We start from the raw sequence: 14,332 nt of genomic DNA on the forward strand, positions 1-14,332 counted from the left end.
ACCAGCCATCGAAACCCGTAACCACACGCAGATCCAGTTCCCCTGCCCATAGGCACCCAATGCAGTCCCTCCAGTGTTTTAAAAATATATAGTATATATACAGTACCAGTCAAAAGTTTGGACACACCTACACATTCAAGGGTTTTTCTTTATTTTTACTATTTTCACATTGTAGAATAATAGTGAAGACACCAAGACTATGAAATAACACATATGGAATCATGTAGTAACCCAAAAAGTGTTAAACAAATAAAAATATATTTTAGATTCTTCAAAGTAGCCACCCTTTGCCTTGATGACAGCTTTGCACACTCTTGGCATTCTCTCAACCACCTTCACCTGGAATGCTTTTCCAACAATCTTGAAGGAGTTCCCACATATGCAGAGCACTTGTTGGCTGCTTTTCCTTCACTCTGCGGTCCAACTCATCCCAAACCATCTCAATTGGGTTGAGGTCGGGTGATTGTGGAGGCCAGGTCATCTGATGCTTCACTCCATCACTCTCCTTCTTGGTCGAATAGCCCTTACACAGCCTGGAGGTGTGTTGGGTCATTGTCCTGTTGAAAAACAAATGATAGTCCCACTAAGCGAAAACCAGATAGGATGGCGTATCGCTGCAGAATGCTGTGGTAGCCATTCTGGTTAAGTGTGCCTTGAATTCTAAATAAATCACAGACAGTGTCACCAGCAGAGCACCCCCACACCATCACACCTCCTCCTCCATGCTTCACAGTGGTAACCACACATACGGAGATCATCCGTTCACCTACTCTGCGTCTCACAAAGACACGGCGGTTAGAACCAAAAAAGATTGGACTCATCAGAACAAAGGACAGATTTCCACCGGTCTAATGTCCATTGCTCGTGTTTCTTGGCCCAAGCAAGTCTCTTCTTATTATTGCCGTCCTTTAGTAGTGGTTTCTTTGTAGCAATTCGACCATGAAGGCCTGATTCACGCCGTCTCCTCTGAACAGTTGATGTTGAGATGTGTCTGTTACTTGAACTCTGTGAAGCATTTATTTGGGCTGCAATTTCTAAGGCTGGGAACTCTAATGAACTTATCCTCTGCAGCAGAGGTAACTCTGGGTCTTCCTTTCCTGTGGCGGTCCTCATGAGAGCCAGTTTCATCATAGCGCTTGATGGTTTTTGCGACTGCACTTGAAGAAACGTTCAAAGTTCTTGAAATTGTGCGTATTGACTGACCTTCATGTCTTAAAGTAATGATGGACTGTCGTTTCTCGTTGCTTATTTGAGCTGTTCTTGCCATAATATGGACTCTTTTACCAAATAGGGCCATCTTCTGTATACCTCCCCTACCTTGTCACAACACAACTGATTGGCTCAAACGCATTAAGAAGGATAGAAATTCCACAAATTAACTTTTAACAAGGCAAACCTGTTAATTGAAATGCATTCCAGGTGACTACTACCTCATGAAGTTGGTTGAGAGAATGCCAAGAGTGTGCAAAGCTGTCATCAAGGCAAAGGGTGGCTACTTTGAAGAAACTAAAATCTAAAATATATTTTCATTTGTTTAACACTTTTTTGGTTACTACATGATTCCATGTGTTATTTCATAGTTTTGATGTCTTCACTATTATTATTGTAGAATATAGTAAAAATAAAGAAAAACCCTTGAATGAGTAGGTGTGTACCCCCAACCCCCTTGGCTCCTGTCAGTCTCACTCCAAAGTCTTCATATCATACCATCTTTATTACGTACTGTCTCTCTTCCTCTCCCTTCTCTCTCTTTGTCTGACAGATAGTATATCCTTATACTGGTTCTGTTCACGTATTCTGAGGCAACTCCGGAGGTTTGGCAGGGGAGCTCTCTCCCTGGGCTTTGTTGGGCTGACACGTGGCTCCTCTCAGGAGCTGACTGGGCGGTCAGTCGGGACCCATGGGAAAACCTCTCATCACTCACTGGATTCTCAGACCGGTCACTTTCTCTCCCACTAGGCTATAGACTCCATCTGTACAGCTGATATTTCCTGGAGTAGGATCAATATGCCCTCTAGCCACTGTTCTATAGTCAGATTGACATTTTACCCACCAATGGTTAAGATGAGGATTTGAGGAGTGGAAGCTGATCCAAGATCTGTGCCTAAGGGCAACTTCTACACTGAGACATAATTACAGGGTCTTCTCTATTAGCTCGCCAGTCAATTACAAAATAAAATAAAATAACATTTTATTTGTCACATGCTTCGTAAACAACAGGTGTAGACTAACAGTGAAATGCTTACTCACAGGTCATTTTCTAACAATGCAGAGTTAAAGATAAAGATACAATTAAAATAGAAATAGTGACACAAGGAATAAATACACAGTGAATTACGAGTACAAATAACATGGCTATATACAGGGAGTACCAGTACTGAGTCGATGTGCAGGGGTATGAGGTAATTGAGGTAACTATGTACATAGGTAGGGGTAAAGTGACTCGGCAACAGGAAGGATAATAGACTGAGCTGTAGCAGCAGTGTATGTGGAGCAGTAGCAGCAGCGTATGTGGTGAGTGTGAAAGTGTGTGTGTGGTGTCAGTATGTACAGTGGGGAGAACAAGTATTTGATACACTGCCGATTTTCCTACTTACAAAGCATGTAGAGGTCTGTAATTTTTATCATAGGTACACTTCAACTGTGAGAGACGGAATCTAAAACAAAAATCCAGAAAATCACATTGTATGATTTTTAAGTAATTCATTTGCATTTTATTGCATGACAAAAGTATTTGATCACCTACCAACCAGTAAGAAATCCGGCTCTCACAGACCTGTTAGTTTTTCTTTAAGAAGCCCTCCTGTTCTCCACTCATTACCTGTATTAACTGCACCTGTTTGAACTCGTTACCTGTATAAAAGACACCTGTCCACACACTCAATCAAACAGACTCCAACCTCTCCACAATGGCCAAGACCAGAGAGCTGTGTAAGGACATCAGGGATAAAATTGTAGACCTGCACAAGGCTGGGATGGGCTACAGGACAATAGGCAAGCAGCTTGGTGAGAAGGCAACAACTGTTGGCGCAATTATTGGAAAATGGAAGAAGTTCAAGATTACGGTCAATCACCCTCGGTCTGGGGCTCCATGCAAGATCTCACCTCGTGGGGCATCAATGATCATGAGGAAGGTGAGGGATCAGCCCAGAACTACACGGCAGGACCTGGTCAATGACCTGAAGAGAGCTCAAAGAAAACCATTAGTAACACACTACGCCGTCATGGATTAAAATCCTGCAGCGCACGCAAGTCCCCCTGCTCAAGCCAGCGCATGTCCAGGCCCGTCTGAAGTTTGCCAATGACCATCTGGATGATCCAGAGGAGGAATGGGAGAAGGTCTTGTGGTCTGATGAGACAAAAATAGAGCTTTTTGGTCTAATCTCCACTCGCCGTGTTTGGAGGAAGAAGAAGGATGAGTACAACCCCAAGAACACCATCCCAACCATGAAGCATGGAGGTGGAAACATCATTCTTTGGGGATGCTTTTCTGCAAAGGGGACAGGACGACTGCACCGTATTGAGGGGAGGATGGATGGGGCCATGTATCGCGAGATCTTGGCCAACAACCTCCTTCCCTCAGTAAGAGCATTGAAAAATGGGTCGTGGCTGGGTCTTCCAGCATGACAATGACCCGAAACACACAGCCAGGCGAACTAAGGAGTGGCTCCGTAAGAAACATCTCAAGGTTCTGGAGTGGCCTAGCCAGTCTCCAGACCTGAACCCAATAGAAAATATTTGGAGGGAGCTGAAAGTCCGTATTGCCCAGCGACAGCCCCGAAACCTGAAAGATCTGGAGAAGGTCTGTATGGAGGAGTGGGCCAAAATCCCTGCTGCAGTGTGTGCAAACCTGGTCAAGACCTACAGGAAATGTAGGTATGATCTCTGTAATTGCAAACAAAGGTTTCTGTACCAAATATTAAGTTCTGCTTTTCTGATGTATCAAATACTTATGTCATGCAATAAAATGCAAACGAATTACTTAAAAATCATACAATGTGATTTTATGGATTTTTGTTTTAGATTCCGTCTCTCACAGTTGAAGTGTACCTATGATAAAAATTACAGACCTCTACATGCTTTGTAAGTAGGAAAACCTGCAAAATCGGCAGTGTATCAAATACTTGTTCTCCCCACTGTATGTGTGCATGGTATGTGTGTGTGGGCGTCTGTAGTGTGTGTATATGTGTGTTGGGGTGTAAGTACTGTATATGTGACTGTGTGGGTGGAGTCTAGTGTGTGTGCATAGAGTCAGTGCAAGATTATTAGTTTAAAAAATGGTCAATGCAGGTAGTCCGGGTAGCCATTTGATTAGCTATTTAGCAGCCTTGTTTAGCAGTCTTTTGGCTTGGGGTAAAGCTGTTCAGGGTCCTGTTGGTTCCAGACTTGGTGCACTGGTACCACTTGCTGTGTGGTAGTACAGCGAACAGTCTATGGCTTGGGTGGATGGAGTCTTTGAAAACATTTTGGGCCTTAATCTGACACCGCCTACTATAGAGGTCTTTGATGGCAGGGAGCTCAGCTCCAGTGATGTACTTGGCCGTACTCAACACCCTCTGTAGCGCCTTGTGGTCAGGTGCCTTGCAGTTGCCATACCAAGCGGTGATGCAGCCAGTAAAGATGCTCTCAATGGTGCAGCTGTATAACTTTTTGAGGATCTGAGGGACAATGCCAAATCTTTTCAGCCTCCTGAAGGGGAAGAGGCGCTGTCGTGCCCTCTTCACAACTGTGTGGGTATGTGTGGACCATGTTAATTCCTTAGTGATGTGGACACCGAGGAACTTGAAGCTCTCGACCCGCTCCACTACAGCCCCATCGATGTGGATGGGGGCGTGCTCGCCCCTCCTTTTCCTGTAGTCCACGATCAGCTCCTTTGTCTTGCTGATGTTGAGGGAGAGGTTGTTGTATTGGCACCACTCTGCCAGGTCTCTGACCTCCTCCCTATAGGCTGCTTCATCATCGTCGGTGATCAGTCCTACGACGTTCTGTTGTCAGCAAACTTGATGATGGTGTTGGAGTCGTGCGTAATCTGTGGATCTGTTGGGGCGGTATGCAAATTGGAGTGGGTCCAGGGTGTCTGGGATGATGGTGTTGATGTGAGCCATTACTAGCATTTCAAAGCATTTCATGGCTATTGTTGTGAGCGCTATGGCGATAGTCATTTAGGAAGGTTACCTTGGCATTCTTGGGCATGGGGACTATGGTGGTCTGCTTGAAACAAGTTGGTATTACAGACCAGGTCAGGGATAGGTTGAAAATGTCAGTGAAGACACTTGCCAGCTGGTCAGCGCATGCACTAAGTACGGGTCCTGGTATACCTTCTGGCCCCGCGGCCTTGCGAATGTTAACCTATTTAAAGATCTTACTCACATCGGCTACAGAGAGCGAAATCACACAGTCGCCTCAAACAGCTGGTGCTCTCCTGCATGGTTCAGTGTTGCTTGCCTCGAAGCGAGCATAGAAGGCATTTAGCTCATCTGGTAGGTTGCTGGGCAGCTCGCGGCTGGGTTTCCGTTTGTAATCAGAGTTTGCAAGCCCTGCCACATCCGTCGACCATCAGAGCCAGCATAGTAGGATTCGATCTTAAACCTATATTGACGCTTTGCCTGTTTGATGGCTTGTTGGAGGTCGTAGAGGGATTTATTTTGTGTGTGGAATAAAGGTGTTCTAGTCATGTCTAGTTGCACAGGTGACATGCTGGTAAAAATGTGGTAAAACGATGTAAACTTACTTTTAATCCGTCTGTCTGCATATTTCAAGACATGGTATTTGGGGGTGTAGTGAGATACCCAATGGGCTGGATGATTTTCTTCTCATCACTCATCTTGAAAAAATGTATATTAAAAGCTTGGAAATCAATTAATCCACCATCATTAACACAATGGAAAAATCAAATGATTTATTATTTATATTTTGAAATAGCATGGGCGACCGAGAAAAACAAATTGGTACAATTTAAGGCCATGTGGCAAAGGGAGGAGGAGAGAATGCCAAGAGTGTGCAAAGCTGTCATCAAGGCAAAAGGGTGGGTATTTGAAGAACCATACTTGTTGCTGACAGGTGTATAAAATCGAGCACAATCTCCATAGACAAGCATCGGCAGTAAAATGGCTTTACTGAAGAGCTCAGTGACTTTCAACCTGGCACCGTCATAGGATGCCCCCTTTCCGACAAGTCAGTTTGTCAAATTTCTGCCCTGCTAGAGCTGCCCCGGTCAACTTTAAGTGCTGTTATTGTGAACTGAAAACATCTAGGAGCAACAACGGCTCAGCCATGAAGTGATAGGCTACACAAGCTCACAGAACAGGACCGCCGAGTGCTGAAGCGCATACCACGTAAAAACCGTCTGTCCTCGGTTGCAACACTCACTACCGAGTTCCAAACTGCCTCTGGAAGCAACATCAGCACAATAATTGTTCTTCGGGAGCTTCATGAAATGGGTTTCCATGGCCGAGCAGCCGCACACAAGCCTAAGATCACCATGTGCAATGCCAAGCGTCGGCTGGAGTGGTGTAAAGCTCGCCGCCATTGGACTCTGGAGCAGTGGAAAGCGTTCTCTGGAGTGATGAATCACGCTTCACCATCTGGCAGTAAGATTGACGAATCTGGATTTGGTGGTGTCAGGATAACACTACCTGCCCCAATGCATAGTGCCAACTGTAAAGTTTGGTGGAGGAGGATTAATGGTCTGGGGCTGTTTTTCATGGTTCGGGCTAGGCCCCTTAGTTCCAGTGAAGGGAAATCTGAACGCTACGGCATACAATGGAGACGATTCTGTATATGCTCTACATGACCAAAAGTATGTGGACACCTGCTTGTCTGAACATCTCATTCCAAAAGACACGAATATAAGATGTTTTTGTATTACAATATTTCAGACATATTGTAACAAAATATTAAAATTAGACAATATACATGTGCATATACTGCCAATCCACTTTTCTGGAGACTGAACGAAGTCAGTATATTTTGATGGGCTTTCATTTGGAAAAGCAACCTACAGGACAATTCACAGATTGTTAATAAACACCCTTCTCATCTTTCTGTCTAAAAATATGTACTGCCAAATGTGAGAAATGCCTTTCAGCATATATTTTCTAAGAGAATCTTAGCTAGAACACATCATTTTCAAGATATCAACAATTGCTTCAGAAAAAGTCTGATGTATACTTCTCAGAACAAGCACACAAAAAGTGGTGAATGCACAAGCTTCTGAAGGTAAGATATGATACATCAATATCCAACACATCCACAACCGTTATGGATGTTACAGATATCAAAATAGTTGTCATGGCGCCCTAATAGCAGCCTAAGCAGAGAGCTCCTTTAAATATGTAATTTTTTTGTTATTTTTACGTGTTTTTAATTTAATATCAGCTGTTTTGTTTTTGATAACATTGAGTTTTATTGCATATTTCTGGTGATTTTGACCCACAGATTTGCAGATAGACTGGCAGGTCAACTCTTTTTGGCTAGCTGTTCAAATGATGCATCTGGACACTGTACCAGCTTTTTTGTTTCACCTGGCTGCTGGTTCCTGATCTTTTGAAAACATCAATTGAAGAGTCACCTGAAGCTTGAGAGGAATGGGAGATGCAGTAGATGAATGCAGTGCTTAGGCAGAGAGCTCGTAGTGAGGACAGCTGGCTACTACTCTGAACTGTGTGTGGTGAGCTGTCTGCCACCCAGAGCTGGGTGCCATACATTGTGAAGGAGGAGAAGTCCAGTAGTTACATGACTCAGGCTGGTTCCCAGAGTAGCCCTCTACATGATCGTCACCAGACTCTTCATCAACCATCTCCCTGACCAGCTTTCTCTGATCAAGCCATGAACTGTCCTTCTCCATCTTTGGAGGATGCATGCACTCTATTGGTTGACCTAGCCAACTATAGCTAGGCTACTCATGATAATGGATCGCTTATTTGTTTTTTGCTTTTAAGCACTTTGAGATTGTTCTGAAAACCGCTTTAGAAATGGAATACATTATTATTATAATGCTGAAAAAGGATACTGATAATGAAAATAGACAAACCAGTTATGGACTATATAAAATCTTGTTGAAAGTTGGATATACAGAGAAAGTTTTAAGATGATCCAATGTAAGGTGCATGTTTTACAGAAACGTTTCCTCAAAAACTTTATGGATGTTACATTGTCTGTCCCAGTCAACCCCCTATCTTTACAAGACAGTAGAACATGCAAACAAAACTCAAAACACTTCGATTTGGTCTGTATTGCTTTAACATTTAATCTTCATAACTAACACTGGGGGACAGTTGTGAGTGGAAAAACAAACTCTGAGCCCTGTCTAAAAGCCGAGAAATATGATTGTCTGAAAAGCCTTTTTTGAGACTTGTAATGGGTAAAATTCATGCAATTTCCTACTCAGGTCTCTTGTTGATGTCAGGTGAGGTGTGTGTTGGTTGCTTGCAAAGTATAATTATGAACGTGGTTTAATTTGGAAATGACTAACTTGTACATGCTCAGGTTGACCTTCCCACAAATGAAAATAAAAAATATACTCAAAAATAAAAAAATGGAAAAAGAATCACCCATACAGTGTATAAAAGGGTAAGGAAATTAGAATGTAATTGTAATAACTCTATTCAACTTTGATGTTGTTATACATAGGCGTAACAATCATACTGAATCAGTTACAACACTACACAGCAACACCAGTGACATCAAAGGAAGCTAAACTTTGCAAGCAACCAACACACACACCTCACCAGACATCAACGAGAGAGGTTTCCATTCACTCTCTCTAAATAGACCTCTTTCTTTCTTTCCATTCATCATGTCGCCCACTCACCCAGAATGATTTGTGTGTCTGCGAGAGCTTATTGATTTTCCTGTGAAGTCAGAGACTGTGTGTCATCAGACGACTTCTACACACAGGAAGCTTTCCTCATAAACAACGTGTCCTCATAAACCCACTAACAGACCATCTTATTTTACTCAGCATTTAATACCTTTCCCAACCAGCACCCCCAGAACCCCAGAACCAGACTTATCTGGTTTTTGTCTGCTTTGTCTGAAGGACTTAATACATTCAAATGTTTTCATATGCAGAAGATTATTTTCAGAAGTGCAGATTTTAGTGCAGGTGTTTTGCATAGTTTCATATTCTCAGCAGATTTTCTTTTGTTGTAACAAAGTGACAGGACTTCAGAGGAATAGAAATGAACGTGGCACACGTTTTGTTGATGGTTTGCTTTGAAACAAGTTATTGCCTTCATGGTTGTGTGTGTGAGAGTGTGCTTGCCAGTGTCTGTCTGTGTGTGTGTGTGTGTGTGTGTGTGTGTGTGTGTGAGAGTGAGAGTGAGCGGGAGACCTCTGTCATTGTTGAGGTTTTACAAAGTAAGCCACATCCTGACAACTGTTTTCCAGGGTCTATTTTTAGCTCACAGTGCTCTAATTTTACCCCCTTTTGGATCGTATTCTGACGGGTGTTTTTATTTAGTGTATGTTCCCGGAACGCAGTGTCACCACGGTTCACTTCATTTCCTGTCACGTGTCCCCATTGTAGCGTCAAAACAGTCACACACACATACACACACACACACACATTGAGAATGATGCAAGACACACATGCTGAGAATATGACATCTGAGAGGAATTTTGTGTTTTGTTTTTCTGAAATCACAGCAGGTGGCCAACCCAGAGAGATGTCAGAGTCTGAAGGTTCCATTGTTCTTTTCAGAACGCTTTTGATGATAACTTAAAACACTTTTCAAAAATGTTGCTCAACTAAAACTAAATAGTAGTGTAACAAATCCTACAGGGGGGCTTTGTAATACTTTGAACAGTGATACAACTTCCCTCTGGTTGACAATATGGCATGTCTTTGTAGAAATGGAAGTGCTGTGAGGAGAAGTGGTAAGTAGTGATGGGGGAAAGAAATCAATACAGTTACATATCACTTTTTTTTTTGTTGCTACTATAGGTAGCGTTAGCTAGCGCTAGTCGACTGTACCTACGCCAAAACTCCAGTATTTTTCATCCTATAGCTTCTTCTCCATCTTCTTTTTAAATAGTGAGCCAAAATGTTTTCAGCACTTTTATTTCCCTGTCTGATCAAAACTTGTTTTACCATGCTCTCTCTTGTCTCTCTGCAGCAGGCATATAGTGAGCAATATGTTTGGTAGGGCTGGGACGATACCAGTATCACGATATTCAATAGTATCATGGCAAGGAAACAAAACACGAAGTGGTTTTAAAGGGATACTTCGGGATTTTGCAACGAGGCCCTTTATCTACTTCCCCAGAGTCAGATGAACTCGTAGATACCATATATATGTCTCTGGGTCCAGTATAAAGGAAGTTAAAGGTAGTTTCGCGAGCCAATGCTATGCTAGCAGATACCCATAGACTTCCAGTCATTGCGCTAGTTAGCAACAAACTACATGCAGAGACATAAAAAAGCCAAAATCCCGAAGTATCCCTTTAACTTCTTTAGGAATACAACCCTAATGTTGGAAACAAACATCATTATGATGTCATCCAGAGTCACATGTATTTATTTTCCAAGCTATAGCACACAATATTTTACATATAGCAGGTTTTTTTTTGCCATGGAAAAACTATTGCGACGCTGGTATCATCACCGCCTTAATGTTTGGAACATCAAATCGCAATAAAATCGCAGTATCGAATTGCAATACATATAGAATCGTGAGAATTGTGAGAATCGCAATACATATTGTATCGGCACCTAAGTATCGTGATAATAACGTATCGTAAGGTCCCTGGCAATTCCCAGCCCTGTTACCAAGTTGTTTATGTCACCAAGTCATGTGTGTTACTTGGTCATTTTTGAAGTCCTCACTGTTACTAAGTCATTTCTGTTACCAAGTCATTTCTGTTACCATTGCCAAGTTATTTCTGTACACTGGTCATTTCTGTTACCTGGTCGTTTCCGTTACCAAGTTATTTCTGTTAGTATTCTTTAAAGTAGGCATTCTTAAGGTGGGAATGCTTTGTGGCTTTTGGGTTGAATTGAACTGGGCCTTAGCCTCATAAACAACCCTATAAACTCATGGTAAAATATTTGCAAGCCATTAATCAGCTTAGGAAGCTAGTGGAGAGAAGCGAGGGAGAGAGAGAGAAAGAGAGAGAGAGAAAATGAGAATATGATAGGCCTTTCTCAGTGTTTGACAGTAAGACCTGACCTGCTCTGACCTGTACCCTCATAATCAATGACCTCTTAGTTTAAAGGCCCGATGCAGCCATTTTTTTGTAACGATTAAGTACCTTACTAGCTAGGTTTCCATCCAATTGCAGATTTTCATGCGAATATTCCCACCAGTGCGTGATGACGTACTGCACACAAAATGTACTTTTTTGCTTACGTTTTCATGTATCTAATAAAAATCAAGTTCAAGGATAATGTGTTTCCATCGCATTTTCAACTGTACCGATAGTTTTGTCACAAAAATTGTTGCGTTAAATAGCAAATGTGCCTGCTCTGGTCTTGGCACGCGCTCTAGCCAACAGCTTGCTGATAGAGTGCGGCTAGGCTGTGTGGGTAGGCTACTCTACATGATGAGATTATTAAGAGCGAGAATATTTGTACAGTGGGGAGAACAAGTATTTGATACACTGCCGATTTTGCAGGTTTTCCTACTTACAAAGCATGTAGAGGTCTGTAATTTGTATCATAGGTACACTTCAACTGTGAGAGACGGAATCTACAACAAAAATCCAGAAAATCACATTGTATGATTTTTAAGTAATTAATTTGCATTTTATTGCATGACATAATTATTTGATCACCTACCAACCAGTAAGAATTCCGGCTCTCACAGACCTGTTAGTTTTTCTTTAAGAAGCCCTCCTGTTCTCCACTCATTACCTGTATTAACTGCACCTGTTTGAACTCGTTACCTGTATAAAAGACAGACCTGCACAAGGCTGGGATGGGCTACAGGACAATAGGCAAGCAGTTTGGTGAGAAGGCAACAACTGTTGGCGCAATTATTAGAAAATGGAAGAAGTTCAAGATGACGGTCAATCACCCTCGGTCTGGGGCTCCATGCAAGATCTCACCTCGTGGGGCATCAATAATAATGAGGAAGGTGAGGGATCAGCCCAGAACTACACGGCAGGACCTGGTCAATGACCTGAAGAGAGCTGGGACCACAGTCTCAAAGAAAACCATTAGTAACACACTACGCCGTCATGGATTAAAATCCTGCAGCACACGCAAGGTCCCCCTGCTCAAGCCAGCGCATGTCCAGGCCCGTCTGAAGTTTGCCAATGACCATCTGGATGATCCAGAGGAGGAATGGGAGAAGGTCATGTGGTCTGATGAGACAAAAATTGAGCTTTTTGGTCTAAACTCAACTCGCCGTGTTTGGAGGAAGAAGAAGGATGAGTACAACCCCAAGAACACCATCCCAACCATGAAGCATGGAGGTGGAAACATCATTCTTTGGGGATGCTTTTCTGCAAAGGGGACAGGACGACTGCACCATATTGAGGGGAGGATGGATGGGGCCATGTATCGCGAGATCTTGGCCAACAACCTCCTTCCCTCAGTTAGAGCATTGAAGATGGGTCGTGGCTGAGTCTTCCAGCATGACAACGACCCGAAACACAAAGCCAGGTAACTAAGGAGTGGCTCCATAAGAAGCATCTCAAGGTCCTGGAGTGGCCTAGCCAGTCTCCAGACCTGAACCCAATAGAAAATCTTTGGAGGTAGCTGAAAGTCCGTATTGCCCAGCGACAGCCCCGAAACCTGAAGGATCTGGAGAAGGTCTGTATGGAGGAGTGGGCCAAAATCCCTACTGCAGTGTGTGCAAATCTGGTCAAGACCTACAGGAAAAGTATGATCTCTGTAATTGCAAACAAAGGTTTCTGTACCAAATATTAAGTTCTGCTTTTCTGATGTATCAAATACTTATGTCATGCAATAAAATGCAAATGAATTACTTAAAAATCAGACAATGTGATATTCTGGATTTTTGTTTTAGATTCCGTCTCTCACAGTTGAAGTGTACCTATGATAAAAATTACAGACCTCTACATGCTTTGTAAGTAGGAAAACCTGCAAAATCGGCAGTGTATCAAATACTTGTTCTCCCCACTGTATTTGTCACCAGAAAAGGAGCATCAAGAAGTTCTGTGAAGTTCATCATAAGTTATTTCATCTGTAGCCTAATAAACTGCATTATTTCCCGCGTCGTAGTGAGAGGGACCACACGGCATATCATCGCGTGACTCCAAGTTTACTTCGAAATTATGGTGATTATATCAATATTTGACCACTAAGGCGTTTCCACTGCCATTTCTCGCATAATACATTTTACGACACAAAAAGATCCCACGATGTCGAACGAACAAATGATCTGTCGGCATTTCTAAAATTGTACGTTTGTATGGTATGACTTTACTCACATAAAAACTGTGGGTGGAAACGTGTTTACTGTAATAGTTTCCCATTACAATGGACAAAATTATCTTTTTAGCAACAAAAAAAATTCTCAAGCAAGATCTTTGCTAGGACTGTCTGGGAGTGGTCTGAGTGGGGATGGGAAAACTGAAAACTGGCTGTTATTGGCAGAGAGGTTTGGAACTCTATTTGTTATTGGTAGATTAACCAATTTGCCTCCTGGTGATGTCACCAGGCAAGCCAAAACCATGCAAATCTGTTGATTAGAAGGTCCTGTGTAAATTGTATTTTCAACTAGCTACAATCGGGAAATAACACTGATCAAATGTTTTCACTCTTTTACAGTGTGCAATTCCCAGGCCTATTGGTGAGGGAGTTGGATTTGCGACCAGAGCAATGGTTGTTGTCACACTGACACTGTAGGGAAAGCGCTTAACTAAGTTGTGCTGAAGTAATCACCAGGTAGCCAAATAGATGGTATGTAAATGTTGAAATATGTAAATTGCTGCGAGGGAGGACGTCTGCTAAGCAAATAGATTATATAACCTTTGTAAAAACATCATTTAGTTAGGCTTAGCCTCCAAAATGTTTTGTCTGCATAACAAGTTGCATTAGGTTATTTCTGTTATTTCATAAAATATTTTTATGATAATGTCAATGATTTACTGAACTTATTACACTTATATACTTATAAATATATATATATATATATCCTAGATGTGTTCTTGACATACAGTATATACGGTATGGAACACTCAACAGCAGTTTTGTCCAATCAAATCACTTTTCCAGTTAAAAAGATTTTGTCCAATCACACACTCTTGCCAATAATAGTTTTGCCAAGGGCTGTGGTCCAATTAAAAGTCTCCATTAGCTGCCACATTGCCACGCAGCAACACTATAGCAACTAACATGTCAAGTCTTGTTTCAGGAACGATC

The 14,332-nt window shown here is 42.3% G+C and overlaps 1 protein-coding gene across 1 annotated transcript in view; it reads left to right on the forward strand.

The window, feature by feature from the left end:
* LOC311113111 (stromal interaction molecule 2-like) overlaps positions 1-14,332 on the forward strand; it is a gene marked incomplete at both ends in the record, with an annotated part of 99,253 nt that overhangs the window by 58,897 nt on the left and 26,024 nt on the right. The gene's annotated exons all lie outside the window — the stretch shown is intronic.

The sequence above is a fragment of the Coregonus lavaretus genome (assembly GCF_964263955.1).
Source record: "Coregonus lavaretus genome assembly, chromosome: 39".
In the NCBI taxonomy this organism is placed as follows: Eukaryota; Metazoa; Chordata; class Actinopteri; order Salmoniformes; family Salmonidae; genus Coregonus; species Coregonus lavaretus.